This window comes from Leptonychotes weddellii, chromosome 1, assembly GCF_054177405.1.
Source record: "Leptonychotes weddellii isolate Sample4059 chromosome 1, ASM5417740v2, whole genome shotgun sequence".
NCBI lineage: Eukaryota > Metazoa > Chordata > Mammalia > Carnivora > Phocidae > Leptonychotes > Leptonychotes weddellii.
In genome coordinates, this window is record NC_138369.1 from 17,994,705 (window position 1) to 18,010,158 (window position 15,454).

At 45.6% G+C, this 15,454-nt stretch overlaps 1 protein-coding gene across 6 annotated transcripts in view; it reads right to left on the bottom strand.

Moving 5' to 3' along the window:
* SFMBT1 (Scm like with four mbt domains 1) overlaps positions 1–14,241 on the bottom strand; it is a 109,705-nt gene extending 95,464 nt beyond the window's left edge. The window contains exons 1-2 of one of the 6 annotated variants that reach the window (XM_081819144.1): positions 13,986–14,241; positions 2,549–2,621 (exon numbers count right to left, since the gene is read on the bottom strand). The gene's annotated coding sequence lies outside the window, so the exon portion shown is untranslated. Of the gene's footprint in view, positions 1–2,548; positions 2,622–9,539; positions 9,559–12,417; positions 12,607–13,317; positions 13,567–13,985 lie in introns of those variants that run through there. The other 5 variants (XM_081819142.1, XM_081819152.1, XM_081819143.1 and 2 more) reach the window with 5 other exon arrangements.
* Positions 14,242–15,454: the final 1,213 nt, after the last annotated feature.

Genomic DNA, 15,454 nt, shown 5'->3' on the forward strand with positions numbered 1-15,454 from the left:
AAAAAAAAAAAAAAAAAGAAGGAAAAGAAACAGATACATGCACCCCTGTTTATTACAGCATTATTTACAACAGCCAAATTATGAAAGCAGCTCAAGTGTCCACTGACAGATGAATGGATAAAGAAGATGTGGTGTGTGTGTGTGTGTATATATATATATATACACACATATACACATACATACACAGTGGAATATTATTCAGCTGCAAAAAGAAGGAAATCTTGCCATTTGCAACATGGATGGAGCCAGAGAATATTGTGCTAAGTTAAATAAGCCAGTCATAGAAAGACAAATACTATATGATTTGACTCATATGTGCAATTTAAGAAACAAACAACCAAAGGGAAAGAGGGAAAGAGAGAGAGAGAGAAGCAAACCAAGAAATAGACTCTTAACTACAGAGAACAAACTGATGGTTACCAGAGGGGAGGGGGGTGGGGGGATGAGTGAAGCAGGTGACGGGCATTAAGGAGGGCACTTGTGATGAGCACCAGGTGTTGTATGGAAGTGCTGAATCACTATACTGTACACCTGAAACTAATAACACTCTGTTAACTATACTGGAATTAAAATTAAAAATTTAATTAAAAAAAAAAACCCAGTTCCTGTCTTCATGAAGTTCACAAGAGTAAACACAAGAACAATGCATTAGGGTACTGTCTAGTTCTGTCACAAGGAACAATAAGGAAAAACATCCTTGGAGTAGATTTTAATATTCTCTACAGTGTGGCTTCAAAGCATATGTAATAAATTAAATATTTTTAATTTAAATCTTAAAATGAACTGAAAATAAGATAATTTCATATAGCAATAAGTGCCATAAAGAAAACCAAACAGTAATGAGAAAGCAGTGCCTGGAGTGGAGGTAAGGATGTTTAGGGAAAGTTCCATCGCTGAGCTGAACCCCCTACGATGAACAGGAGTGAACTAAAACAAACGTGGTGTGCTTGGAGGGCCAGAGAACACATGAGGCTGTATTGTGGGAAAGTGGTGGACAAGTGGCAGATATGGACAGGGGACAAATCACAAAGGGCATTATAGGCCACAAAAGGAGTTTGCATTTTATTCTAATGACTATGGAAAGTCACGGGCAGGCTCTAAGCCTGGGAGTGACAAGAGGGAATCTGGTTAAACATAATAGCTTCTTGTTTAGAACACAGTACATCTTCAAGTAGAAAGAATGTTCTAAACCGCGGTGCGGCAACATTGTTTCTGTGCCTCCATCGGTCATAGCTGATCTACTCCCCACCCTCTGCCAGGCTGTGCGCGAGGTACTGTACGCAGGGTCTCTGTCCTTGAGCTCACAGTCACGTAGAGATGGGAAACACTGAACAAATCATTACAGCTGTAACATTTATAAGAGTGGAATATGCAGAATGCCAGTGCGACCCAGGGCAAAGGGTAGTTACTCTGGCCTGCAAGAGGCCAGGAAGGAAGACCTCACACAAGACCAGAGTCAGAGTCCTGGAAAGGGCAAGCAGGGACTTCCTCAGTGCATTCCTCTCTGTGCTACACCCAAGCCCCTGGTGGGTCACAAAAAAATGTAGGGGCTACAAAGACTCTTTCTTGTAAAGTATATTATATAGGATTTTTGTGGTGGAATGGGGGAAAAAAATTAACATATGAAACTTGCAACTGCAACTTCACAGGTATTGGTTAAATACAATTTTATTAAGAACATCAAAAACACAAACTTCCAGTTCTAAAATAAATTAAGTCCTAGAGATTAACATACAGCATGCAACTACAGTTAATAACACTGTAGTGCATATTTGCTAAGAGAGTAAATCTTAAAGTTCTTATCACAAGAAAAAAAAAGCTTTAACTGTTTGTGGTGATGGATGTTAACTAGACTTACTTCGATGGCCATCCCCCAATATACACAAATACTGAATCATTATGTTGCACACCTGAAACCAATATAACGTTGTACATCAATTGTACCCCAACTTTAAATTAATAATCTTTTAAAAAGAACTTTAATTATCTGGTGTTCCCACCACACTGAAAATGTGATAGTCTACACATCACTCCAACAAGTGGGTCTGTGCTCTGTGTGTTACCCATCATGAGCTGCGGCTAAAGACTTTTTTAAAATACCAACTTTCTTGCAGCCATTTTTATGCCCCCCCCCCCAAAAAAAACAGGCTTTCATCAAAGTTTTCAAACAGAGATGTAGAAAAAATTCCAAATACTCTCCACATTGATTAAAAAATGATTAACAATTGACAAACCATGAGAGACTATGGACTCTGAGAAACAAACAGGGTTTTAGAGGGGAGGGGGGAGGGGGGGATTGGTTAGCCCGGTGATGGGTATTAAGGAGGGCACGTACTGCATGGAGCACTGGGTGTTATACGAAAACAATGAATCGTGGATCACTACATCAAAAACCAATGATGTATTGTATGGTGACTAACATAATAAAATTAAATTTAATTTAAAAAAACGATTAACAATTTCCTGATTAGCTCTGTGTATACACATGGGCATATACATATACTTCCTGAGCTTTCTGGAAGTGTTGGGAGACATCATGACATCTCACCTCTAAACTCTTCAGCTGCTGTCCCCCAGGAATACGGGCATTCTCCTATATAATCACAACACCATTAGCACACCTAAAAAAAAAAAAAGAAAGAAAAAAGAAAAAAATCAACTCCTTAATATCATCTATCATCAGGTACACAGTTTAAAAAATTTTTAAGTACGAAGAAGGGGCTTTGTTGAGAACCTTACTGAAGGAATGTGTTTTAATAAACTGATTAGATTTACATTATTTGTATTTCATTATTTTTCATTTCTAAATGTAATAATGCTTTTAAGTTAAAAGTCCAATTTTTAGGGGCACCTGGGTGGCTCAGTTGGTTAAGCATCTGTCTTCAGCTATGATCTCCGGAGTCCGGGGATGGAGCCCTCATGGTCGTGGTCAGGCTCCCTGCTCACCAAGGAGTCTGCTTCTCCCTCTCCCTTTGCCCCTCCCCTCCGTGTGCACTTTCTCTCAAATAAATAAATAAAATCTTTAAAAATAAACAGTTCAATTTTTAAGTCAATTTGTTAAATATTACAAGAATGATTATGGTAATCAAATACGGCAAAAAGTGTGAAAGTGGTACATGCAAGACTGACATTTTGCAAGTGCTGTGTTAGTAGAAGGACATTTGAGACAAAGGCACCTCCAGGGAAAAGGATGTGCAGAAGAGCAGGGTCCAGGTAAGAGAGAGGGAGGTGAGTGGGACGGGTCACTGGAGGGGAGCTCTTGGAGGATTCTGCGTGCTTTCCTGAGGAGTCTGGACTTCACCCTACTGGCAGTGGAAGTTTTACATCCTACAACCTGCTCTATCTGGCCACAGTGTGTGGGATGCACTGGAGAGCAGGGAAGATGGGGGGGAGGGGGGCATTTGGAGTCAATAGAACAAGGTTTATATTTTTCACTGCAAATATTTAATGTTTTAGTCATATTATGGGTTGAATAAACCTGCTATACTGGTAAAGGGACAAAACAAAAACATAAAATTAAACTAAGTTTATCTTGAATGTTCATGCTCTAGAAATGCAGCTTTAAAGACAGAAAGGTACAGTCAGAAGAGATGTAAATTTTGAAAAGAGCCCTTGGGCACTTCTGAAGGTTTCAGCATTTAATGGAGCTGGCTCTTTTTCAAACCCAGTTTCACTTTCCAAAGTGGCTTTCCTTTTCCTTGGCAAGATTCATCACTGGCACTAATTTTATGTTTATCAGTCACAATTAAAAATTTCCAAAGGAAAACCAATGGGAAAGAGGTGGGTGCAAAACAGATAAAAGTGATTTTCAAATACACAGAGTGCCCTCAGGACAGGACTGGCAGTAACTCCAGGAGCTGCATGTACAGAGTCCAGGGGCCAGATGCCAAATCTGCCTCAAGGAGGAGGAGGAGGGCAGCACAGGGAGCCTGGCTAAGGGCAGGACAGGAACCGCCCGCCCCCCACCCCCAACCCACGACCTCTAGTTTTATTTATGTTGCATATTGGGCTTCTTAGAAAGATTTCATTCGAACAAAGGGTTCCTTGGATTTAAAAATGTTTCAAAGCCAAGGAGTCAGAACTGCACGAATATTCTTAAGTCAGAGGCTGGAATTCAAGAAGACTCTGAGTTCCACAAGAGAACTGCCGGGGGACGAAACAAACACCATCACTGAAGAGGAGTGTAAAGAAAGAGACCTCGGCAGATAGGCCTACTGGAGGAGCAGCAGCTTTGGGGTAGAATGAGGGATTGGGGTTTGTCTGGGACCTGCAGCTTTTGAGGGGCCAATGAAGCAACCAAACTGGAGGTCCAGACAGCAAAGGACATGTGGATATAAAGCTTAGCAGAAAGGTTTAGGAGGGCACAAGGGCTAGGTGAAGCTAAATGTGGATGAATCCACCAAGAGAGATGTAAACAGAGAAACAAGGGAGGGTCTGAAAAGGTCACAGAAGGCAAAAAGAAAAGGGTCTTCCTCAAGACAAGACCCCGTGGGGCCATCCATGCACAGGGCCACTTCAGGAGGAGACCCTGAATTCAGGATAGCCTGTGTCCGAGAACAGACAAAGCACAGGCTAGACTGCTCGGGGGTGGTGTTCTACAAAGCAGAGGCTCCAGAAGGGCAACAGGGCAAGAGTAAGGGTACTGGCTAGGAAGCAAGTAAAAGATTGGACAATGGGTCCAGGTCTGAAGGGGCTGGAACTCTGAGAGAAAAAGGAGATCACAGTGAGGTCCAAGATGAGGCAGGGGAGTATGGAAGCCCCTTGAGGAAGCTACAGAACACCACCACACCAGAACCTACGATTTCACTAGCAGAGGTGTTCTGGAAAGAGCTCCTTTGAGACAAGTTAACAGGAAGCCAAAGTCAGGGTAAAGGGCTGGGACAATGTCTTCAGAACCCTGTAGTGCCTTAAGGCCCTGGATCTGGCAGTAGGAGTCATGCAACCCTCTCCTCCAGCAGTCACTGCAGAAAAGGGACACCCACCCTAGCAGGGAAGGCCAGAAGAGCCTACCCAGCCCCTCCATTCCCTTGTCACACCGGCTACTGGCAACAGTCATTTAAAGCTGCCCTCAGTTCACCTTGGAGCCTCTATCTGCCCTTAAGGAAAACAGGGCCCCAATAACATCTAGGAGAAGATCTAAGTCTGTTTTCCAATTTGTATAAAATGTTACTTGTATTATTAATAATAATAACTATGCATATTTTAAATGCAAATATAACTCATGATTGAGGACTGGGAAACCAGCTTTAAAAAGGAAACAAAATGGGGTTAGGTCAGTCAGTAGAGTGTGTGACTCTTGATCTTTGGGTCAAGAGTTCAAGACCCACATTGGGTATGGAGCTTATTTAAAAAAAATTCTTTTTGGGCACCTGGGTGGCTCAGTTGGTTGAGCGACTGCCTTCGGCTCAGGTCATGATCCTGGAGTCCCTGGATCGAGTCCCGCATCAGGCTCCCTGCTCGGCGGGGAGTCTGCTTCTCCCTCTGACCCTCCCCCCTCTCATGTGCTCTCTCATTCTCTCTCTCTCAAATAAATAAATAAAATCTTTGGGCGCCTGGGTGGCTCAGATGGTTAAGCGTCTGCCTTCAGCTCAGGTCATGATCCCAGGGTCCTGGGATCGAGTCCCACATCGGGCTCCCTGCTCCTTGGGAGCCTGCTTCTCCCTCTGCCTCTCTCTCTCTCTGTGTCTCTCATGAATAAATAAATAAAATCTTTAAAAATAAATAAATAAATAAAATCTTTAAAAAAAACAAAAATAAAAATTTTTTAAAAGGGAAACAAAATGAAAATAATAAACATTAATTACATTAAGAGTTTGAAGGGTTCAGATATCATAAATGACCATAGTAACATCAACAAAACACCCAAAGTTTTTCAAATTTCTAGCTTTAGTTACTAGACCACCTACCCCTGCCCATTTGGCTCAATAATAAAAATGAAAACTAATCAAAAGGAAACCATATTCCTGGAAAGAACACCTACCTAATTTTTTTAGAAAGAAAAAAATGGGGGCACCTGGTTGGCTCAGTTAGTAGAGCATGTGACTCTTGATCTCAGGGTCATGAGTTCAAGCCCCACACTGGGCAGGGAGCTTACTTTAAAAAAAAAAAAAAGTCTTGTCTAACGGTTTGCTTACAAACTCCAATGCTTATTTTAAAAATTAACAAACGGACTCGTATATAAACTGGTCTCTTCACAATATTTAACTGACAATTCAGGAGCCTCAGTGATACACAATAGAGAGAGAATGGAGTAAAAGACGTGCTCGCTAGTGTCCTAGAGACAGTATCTACCAAAGAAAAGGACACTTTCAGAAAAACCTTACTAACTCTAGGAAGCAACTAACCACTCTGATTTTCTTAAGAACTGCGCCGTAAGTTAAGGCACAATAAAATAAAATAAAATAAAATAAAATAAAATAAAATAAAATATAAAATCAGGATTCACAGCATTGTCATTTTTTCAAGGATAGTCAAAAAAGTAGCCTTGTCAAGAAGGTAGTGACGGGGTGGTAATCAAGAGGTGCCCCAAAGTAACTGCCCTCCCCCAGGAACAAACAGTATTCAGGAGATTCACCCCATGCTTACTACATGAATACAGGCATTAAAAAATAAGGGTTAAAACAATATTGAAAGAAAAAAGATACACCTCTTTAGCCATTCTGAGAATACTAACTGCTCAACTCGTAATCCTTAGCTCTGTCAGACCCGCTTTCCCTCTGTCTGTGACTGGATATCTGTACTACACAAAGGCAAAGTGAAAGTAATACAATAAATTTAAAATATAAAGCATTAATTATGTACTATCATTATTATGTAGGTTACTGAGCCTCTTTAAATACTTACTAGTTTTCCATTAACACAGAAAGGAGATGTTAAATATGGCAAAACCTCAACTAACCGGAACAGCTGGTGAGTGAGTCACTGACTAATCATGCCTCTCAGATAGCTGAAGGCTTATTTACAACTTTGAACACACAAACTTTTTTGGTTAACTGTTCTGGGTAGATGCTTTAACCCAGACCAACATGGGGAACATCAGTGATTACACAGGAAGACACACAAGGTTCTCTGTCCCTATCCAAATGAGATCGCAGATCGTAGCGACCCCTGCTTTTTACTTTCCCATCTTCTACCTACCCTGTCTTCCCATTCTGCTTCCATCTCTCTCAACGTTCCAATTACCAAGTGTGTCAGGACTGCGTCTAAGGAAAAGTCACCTGGTTCTCACAGCTCCGCTGGCAACCTACAGAGCTCTTCCAAGGGAGATGAACGAGTCCTCCTGTACAGGGTTCTGTGACCTCTATTTTACCTGCTGCCAAAAATCTTTTTAAGAATGTATTTCCTCGGGGCGCCTGGGTGGCTCAGTCGTTAAGTGTCTGCCTTCGGCTCAGGTCATGATCCCGGGGTCCTGGGATCGAGCCCCGCATCGGGCTCCCTGCTCCGCGGGAAGCCTGCTTCTCCCTCTCCCGCTACCCCTGCTTGTGTTCCCTCTCTCCCTGTGTCTCTCTCTCTGTCAAATAAATAAATAAAACCTTAAAAAAAAAAAAAAAGAATGTATTTCCTCAAAAGGAAATTCTGATGCACATGCTACGGTATGGATGAACCTTGAGGACATTATGCTGAAACAAGGCACTCACAAGAAGACAAATACATATGATTCCACATCTATGAAGCAGCCAGAGTTGCAAGTCATAAGACGGAAAGTACAATGGCGTCTGCCAGGGGCTGGCAGGCAGAGGGAAATGGGGAGTTACTGTCAACGGGCTCGGACTTTCAGTTTGGGAAGATGGAAACATTCTGGAAATGGAAAGCAGTGACAACTGAACAACACTGTGAATGTATTTAATGCCAATGAGTTGTACATTTTAAAATGGGAAATTTGGGGGCACCTGGGTGGCTCAGTCGGTTAAGCGTCTGCCTTTAGCTCAGGTCATGATCCCAGGGTCCTAGGATCCAGCCCTGCATGGTCCAGCTCCCTCCTCTCCCTCTCTCCCCTGCTTGTACTCTACCTCTCACTGTCTCTCTCTCTAATAAATAAATATTTTTAAAAAATTGAAATGGGAAATTTTATGTCTATTCCTCACTGTTCACTACGTTCTAGACAGGTGACATGCTAAGTGGTTCTGTGTTGTCACCATCTCATCACTCCAAGAACATTATTTGTTTTGACACAAGAGAAAATGAGCCAAAATGGTATCTTAAAATTATGATCCCAAATTACCATATATTATTTTTAACATGGAGAAAGCATGCTTTACAAAAAGTAACCCATAAGAAAGAACACTAGCAAAAACTCTGAGACCAGAAAGCACTCTAATCTGGGCAGCAAATTAATGTGAAAAGAATGAAAAACTAGCAGCAACTCACAGGTAGCTTTACCACTGAGCAGATATTACACAGCAGCTCCTCAAATATTTTTTAAAAACTATTCAGGGTAAAAATAATAATAATTTGGAATTCAAATCAAAATACTTGTTGGTTAACACTTTAAATTGAATGTCAGCAGGCAAAACTCTTGAGGTATTTTAATAATTGCTCAATTTCTCCACCCATCCCATGTCATTCCAAATACATGACTGTCCTGCACTTGCAACTGTGACAAACTCCCTTCCCTTCCTCATCGAAGACCCTCTCCAAATGTCCGTCCCAGACCAAATAGGTACTCTCAACTGCCCTATCCACCCCAAATCAGTTTAGCAACTAACCTTTCTTTAAATTAAGCAAAAATGTCAAAAAGGAACCTGCATGCAGCACTGCACACCATGAGAAATGCTGCCTCCTAGCCTCTCCCCGCACAGCGAAATGCTTGACTCTGAAGTTACCAACTCTGAAACCACAAAGTTCGAAACTTACTATCTTGTAGCACAACATACAGTCTACATCTTTTGTTTTTTAATTATGTCCTTGAGTGATCATCTAAAGATTAAGAGAGCTGAATAAGGTTAAAAACATCCTCTTGGATAAGAGACTAGAAATTAGTTATATACAAATTTTCAGGTGCCCCGGAGTTAAAGGTTTACATTCAAACTTGTTAAAACTTCCGCAGTGAAGTCACAGTTTTTCTATTAATAACTTGCCTCTGTTCTCATCCTCTTTCCCACTTTTGTAAAATTTAAAAATGAACTTGCAACAACCTGACCACATCCTTTTTATTTTAAATCATTTTCCAATGGGGCTAGTACCATTTGAAGAAAGAGTCATATCAAAATCCCGCTCCCTAAAGTCTAATGGTCCAAAATCCCCCCGGTAACCAAAATCCCCAGAGACTTTCATCCTATTTAACAACTATGTATAAGGAGAAATATTTTTTTTCAATTACAAAACATCCCAGTTAGATAACAAATACTATTTACTAAAAGAAAACTACCCTGCAATAACAAAGTTATAGGAAATCATAAGATAGAAAATCTTTAATATAAAAATATTTGGCATTCAAAATACCTGCCTACATAATGGTCTTTCTGGATTGTATTCATTTATTTAACATGAACATAACATGAAGTTTTAACAAAAAGGTCAGGGAAGTTTAGACAGTTCACCTGTTCTATAGACTTCAGAGTCAAATGATGTCTGCATCCACACCCTCATTCTGTAGCTAAGCCCAGTCCAGTTACCACTGTGAAAGCAAAAGTACCCTACAGAAAGAAGCAGCAAGGTTACGGACAGGAAAAGCCTTTTTAAAGAGAAAAATCAAAATTTTCAAAGAAACAAATATCAAAAGAGGAAATGCCCTTTTATATGCATTTTGTTTCTCATTTTGCACCTTTAATTGCATCTTTCAAAATCTAATAAATTTTAAGTGAAATATCTGATAATGCAAAAGCTAAGAAATCTAAAAGATGCACACACATACAACCAATGGATCAATTATAACTAAGTGATGGATTACTGTCTTAGCTAATGATGCTGTGAATCTTGGAGTACAGTAACCAAATCCAGCTTAGCTGTTGGCTAGCCAATTGACTGGCTTAATCACAGAAAACAGAATTATTCAGCAGAATCCACTTCACAAAAGAAAATCTTTGAACTTTGTGGACTATGCCCCCATAAATCTCTACCACAGGCCTTAGACAGTTCCCAACTTTGCATCACACAGATGTCCTTGCAGTAAAAAACACAGGCCATTGTGAAGAATTATCAAGAATTCACTGACAACTTCTAACTCCTCTCCTTTAGGAGCAGAAACAAGAAAATACACAGGACTACATTAAAAGGTATTTGGGAAGAATAAGCAAATTATTCGAAGTACTTGCTTCAGTGGAGAATATAAAAAACCCAACTTCCTAGAGGGCTAATACAAAAAGGTATCCTAATCATGTTGAAATTAAAAAAAAAATTAATCACACCTGACAATTTTTAGTTACCTTTTGTTTTTGCTTTCATCACTGCAGTTTTAATGACTTGATAAACCAGGCAAATAGGGCGCCTGGGTGGCTCAGTTGGTTAAGCGACTGCCTTCAGCTCAGGTCATGGTCCCGGAGTCCTGGGATCGAGTCCCACATCGGGCTCCAGGCTCAGCGAGGAGCCTGCTTCTCCCTCTGACCCTCTCTCCCTCTCCATGCTGTTTCTCTCTCTCTCTCTCTAATAAATAAATAAATAAAATCTTAAAAAAAAAAAACAGGCAAATATCCTGCATATATAAATCAAGTTAATTGCTGTCATTTAAAAGGTTGTTAAAGCTTTATGCCCACATTCTTTAATTCACTGAACTTTAGAAAATCAATTTTCATTCAATTTTCTCAGCAAATTCTAGGCTTTAAGGAACTGATTCATCTACTAACACCTTAAACACTGACTTGTTGGGAAAGTTCATGATCCATCCTCCAAACCTACTGTCTGGAAATACACCAGTATTCCAAAAATGGGAAGTAACACATGGATACTGGGCCTGTGACAAGGATGCCCAACAACCACAGATCCAAACCTGCAAAGCTTTGCCTCAGCTGACAAGTGGCCTTCTGGCTAAGAAGTCTTAGAATTCTAGGTAGTAAAAACCATAAAAACTGTTATAAAAGCATTTAGAGTCACAGCAAAAATGACCATAACTCCAGGTTTACACACCTGTTGTCTTTCAGCTTAATATTGCCCCTCACCCTCAAAAAGCTGTCCTGTTATAAAGCAAAATTCACTAGTGGTGCCAGAAGTGGTCACCTTGGGGAGGGGAAAGGTGTCTACTGAACGAGAGAAATGTAAAGGGAGCCCTTTGGGAGGCTGAAAATGCTGTGCATCTTGACCTGAGTATGGTTATCAGGGCATATATGTCATTTAAGGTCTTCCTGTAAATTACACCTCAATTAAAAAAATAAATATAAAACACACTGAAATACATTTGTAAATGTCTTTGTTCAAACAAGTGATACAAAATAACATTAGATGTAGCAACTAAGATTTTTTTCCAAATGTATTTTTTTTTTTTAATTTTTTAATTTATTTATTTGACAGAGAGAGACACAGTGAGAGAGGGAACACAAGCAGGGGGAGTTTGAGAGGGAGAAGCAGGCTTCCTGCTGAGCAGGGAGCCCGATCCAGGGCTCGATCCCAGGACCCTGGGATCATGACCTGAGCCGAAGGCAGACGCTTAACGACTGAGTCACCCAGGCGCCCCTCCAAATGTATTTTAATAAAGATGTACATTTATTGTGAGCACTTTTATGCAGAACCTGTCAAAATACAGACTGTGATTTTTTTAATCTCTCATTTTAGAAAGTTGCCAAATTCACATCTGAAAGCATGCAGAAAGATGATCCATTCATTCTCTGATTTTGCAAATAAGGAAAACCAAATCTATGGTAAGAACCATACCGAGATAAGGCAGCTAGTCAATGACAACAGTAGTAACAGAACTGTTTCCTGATCTTGAGCCACTCCCGTTTCCACAAGGCCGTTACTTTTGAGACACTGTAAACAAATATGAACTCTGGATCTACCTATGGCCTAGAAGGACTCCACACACTCCTCAAAATACCAGGCCAACAGGCCCCAAAGTGTACACACATAAAGACACACTCATCTTCCTCATCTCGAGACAACTGGCAAATGATCAATTATATTTTCAGACAGGCATTTTTCTTGCGATGCAATCAAGTGGGGCATCTTTAAAATGTGGTTCAGGAGGAAAACGCATATGCAGGGATTGGCAAAATCCATCTTATTTCCTTTCAAATCTCTTTGATGGTTACTTGGTTCTCAAAACTATGTCACGAAGTAGGACTCATGAAAACATCGCTTGGGGCTGTTCACTAGCACGGCTTTGAGTGGCCCGCCGGGAATAACCCCCACTAAATAGAAATCCTGTCTCTGCCCGGGGTGTCCTACCCAACTCTCTTACACATAACCAGACTTGCAGGTGACCTGTGCCTTGCGGCTTAGTTTCAGACCCCAGTGAACAGCTGACATCTCGCTAAAAACTTAACATACATCCTTTCCGCGGGAATTTATTTCTGTTCTCACAAGGCGTTCCTGCTCCCCACCAGAGCAGGCCTTGCTTCTCAGGACTCTCTCCTCGCCTCTCCACAGCCTCCTCTTCACGGTTTAAAACGAGACTTTAAGAACAGAAATCGAAACGGTCACGGCCCTCCCAAGCGCAGGTCGCTGCCCCGAGCGAGCGGGTCCGGCCCGGGGTCGGGCGGCGGGTGCCGGGCGAGCCCACTGCCCGCTCGCGCGCGGCGCCGGGGAGGCCCGGCGCACTCCACCACGCTGGCCCGAAGCAACCGGTTGCGGCGGCCGCTAGACGCTCTGCAACAGCGCAGCGGCCACCTCGGCCCTCCGAAGTTCCAGCGCGCCCCCCGGCCCCCGCTGCGGGTTCGCGCCCCGGCCCCGGAGCGAGCCCGGGGGGCGGGTCCGCGGGGGCTCGGCGGGCGGGAGCGCGGGACGCGCGGGGAGGGGCGCGCGGCGGGGCCAGCGCGCCGGGGAACTTGGGCGCCCGCCGGTACCGCCGCCCGGCCACTTTCCTTTCACGCCCCCGGGGCTGCCGCGCGCCGCGCCGCCCGCCCGGGGTCGCCGGCCGCCGCCGCCGCTCGCTGCCGCGGCGAGGCGCCCAGGCGCGCTCCTGCAGCCCGGCCGGCCGGCGCGCGGGGCCGCGCGAGGCCGCGCGCGGGCGCCGCGCTCCCCCCGCCCCGCCCCCGCCCCAACGTGCCGCCGCCGCCCGTTGGCGCCTCAACCCGCGCGCCCGCCGCCCGCCGGCTCCTGGCGGTTTTTCGTTGGCAAAGTTGCGCGGCCCCCTGGAGGGGGGCGCCGCGCGGTCCCCCGCCCCAGCGCCGCCGCCGCCCCTTCAGGCCGCCGCGCGGGAAGGCCCAGCTGGCGGCCCCGCTTTTTTACCTGCCGGGAGTTTTCGCGCGCGCCCTCGCTCGATCGCTGGCTTTTCCCCTTCTCGCACTCGTTTTCTTTCTTTCTTTCCTTCTTTTCGCTTCCCCGCGCGGGCGCTTTTTCCGCTTGCGCCACCCGCGCTCGGCCGCTCGCGCCCTCCTTCCTGCTGGGCTCGGCGGAGCGGGGCGGCCGGCAGCTCTCCCCGCCCCCCTCCACCCGCGCTCCGGCGGAGGCGGCGGCGGCGGCGGCGCTCCGCGCTCCGACTCATTCCAATATGGCACGGGTGCAGGGCGCATGCGCCCGCGCCCCCCCCCATCCGCGCTTCTCCCGGCAGCCCGCGCCCCTCGCGCCGCGCGCGTGGCGCCCCCGGGCCGGGCCTCCCCGAGCCGACCCGCAAGTCTTCCAGCCCCGGCTGGGGCCGCGCGGGATGCGAGGTGTTCGGGCAGTGAGGGGCCAAGGGAGGGGTCGGCGCCGCCAGCCACCCCCGCCCCTCGTGCCCCGAGCCACAACTTGCCGCGGACATCCCCGAGGCCGTGGCGCAGGGCACGCGGCGGCGCCTCCGGCCCCCGACGGCGCGGCAGCCCCGTGCGGATGGGCCCCGACAGGGAGACGCGCCCCAGGGACCCAGCGCCCACCCAGTCCCTTACCCGACCCACGAGGGAAGGGCCCTCGCGCCTCACCTCGGGTTGTGCACGGAGCCGTACGGAACCCAGTGGCGTCCGCGGGTGGGGTCTGGCTCCCGGACCGGGGCGAAGCGCGCCGCTGTCGTCCGCACGTGACCGCCCCGGGCAAGATGGCATTAGCCGAGGAACGGACAGAACGGCGGCTGAACCCAGATGGGCGCGTGTCGCCGCCGGAGAGGGCTGCGTCCGCCCTCCTGGCCCACGTCGGGGATCTGGTGCGTCCTTCGAGACCTGGAAGGGCACTCCAGTGCCCGGTGTCTACGAAGTCAGCCTCGGGCCCCCAGGCGCACTGGGTGTCTCCAGGCCTCCGCGGGAGGCGCCCTGTAAATCCGAGTTTTCCTGCCGCTCGGGGCCCCAGCGAGGGGGCGTAAGACGGCTGCCGAATCCCGGGGGCCCGGAGTCGGAACAGAAGTTCAAAGGTGGCTGCAAGGATTCCCCGCAACCCGAGGTGCCCACAAGCGGTTACGTTCTCCGAGCTCGCCCCTTCCCCTGCGAGCGCAGATGCCCGTGGGACACCCCCCTCCTCCCCTCCTGCTACGGGAAGTTCCCTCCGGAAGGGAGTCCTCATGCACCCGAGACCCAGGAGTGCCCCGACTCCTGGGCCCGGGGAGAAGGTCTCGCACTGGGCGCTGATGACTCCTGCCTTTAAGAAAGGAGGCGCCCCACTGCAAGAACGAGGTCTGAGGTGCCAAACGCGGGCTCAGGCCACTTTCCGCTGACCTCACCACCGCGCTGAGAAATATTCCCCCACTTTACAGACAAACTTACCCAAAGTCACGCTGCTGGCTGAATTTGAAATTTTTTGTAACCACCATTTAAAAGACAACATGACAACCAGAGAAAGAAAAATGTACAAATAAGTATCCGTAATACTAGGGAACCCATAAAACCTTCCACCTATGTACATGTCTTTACATAGTTGCAACCGATCACACATTTTTCTCTTGTGTTTGCTATTATCACTTCACATTTTCTTCGATTCACATGATTCATTCTGAAGGTGTGCAGGTATCCTCATGCATTTACTCAGTCTCCTAATTTGGTATATTTGGGTTCTTTACCATTGTTTGCTAATATGTCCTTTAATTCTGCACTGGGGACAAATTCCTGGCATTTGAGTTACCAGGTGGAAGGCAGAGGGGTCTTGCTCCACAGTGCAGTAGGAGCTTCCCAAAGCACTACCCAGCTCACTCCGCTGCCTCCCAGTAATGAGCGTAAGGAGTATAATACACATCTCTAAGCATCTCTTTATTCCCCCTTCTACTTTACTGGTATATCAGTAGTTCAAGGTTACTGTAGCCTTTCTTAGATGACTTTAAAAATGAATGTTTTTTTCATCATTTACTGTCTGTATTCCCCTTTCTGTGAATGGTTGTTCATATCCATTCATCTGCTGGGGTTCTGAAGTTCTTCTAACATTGAATAAGCATTTTTTAAATATTATCAGTATTATTCCTGTGTCATCA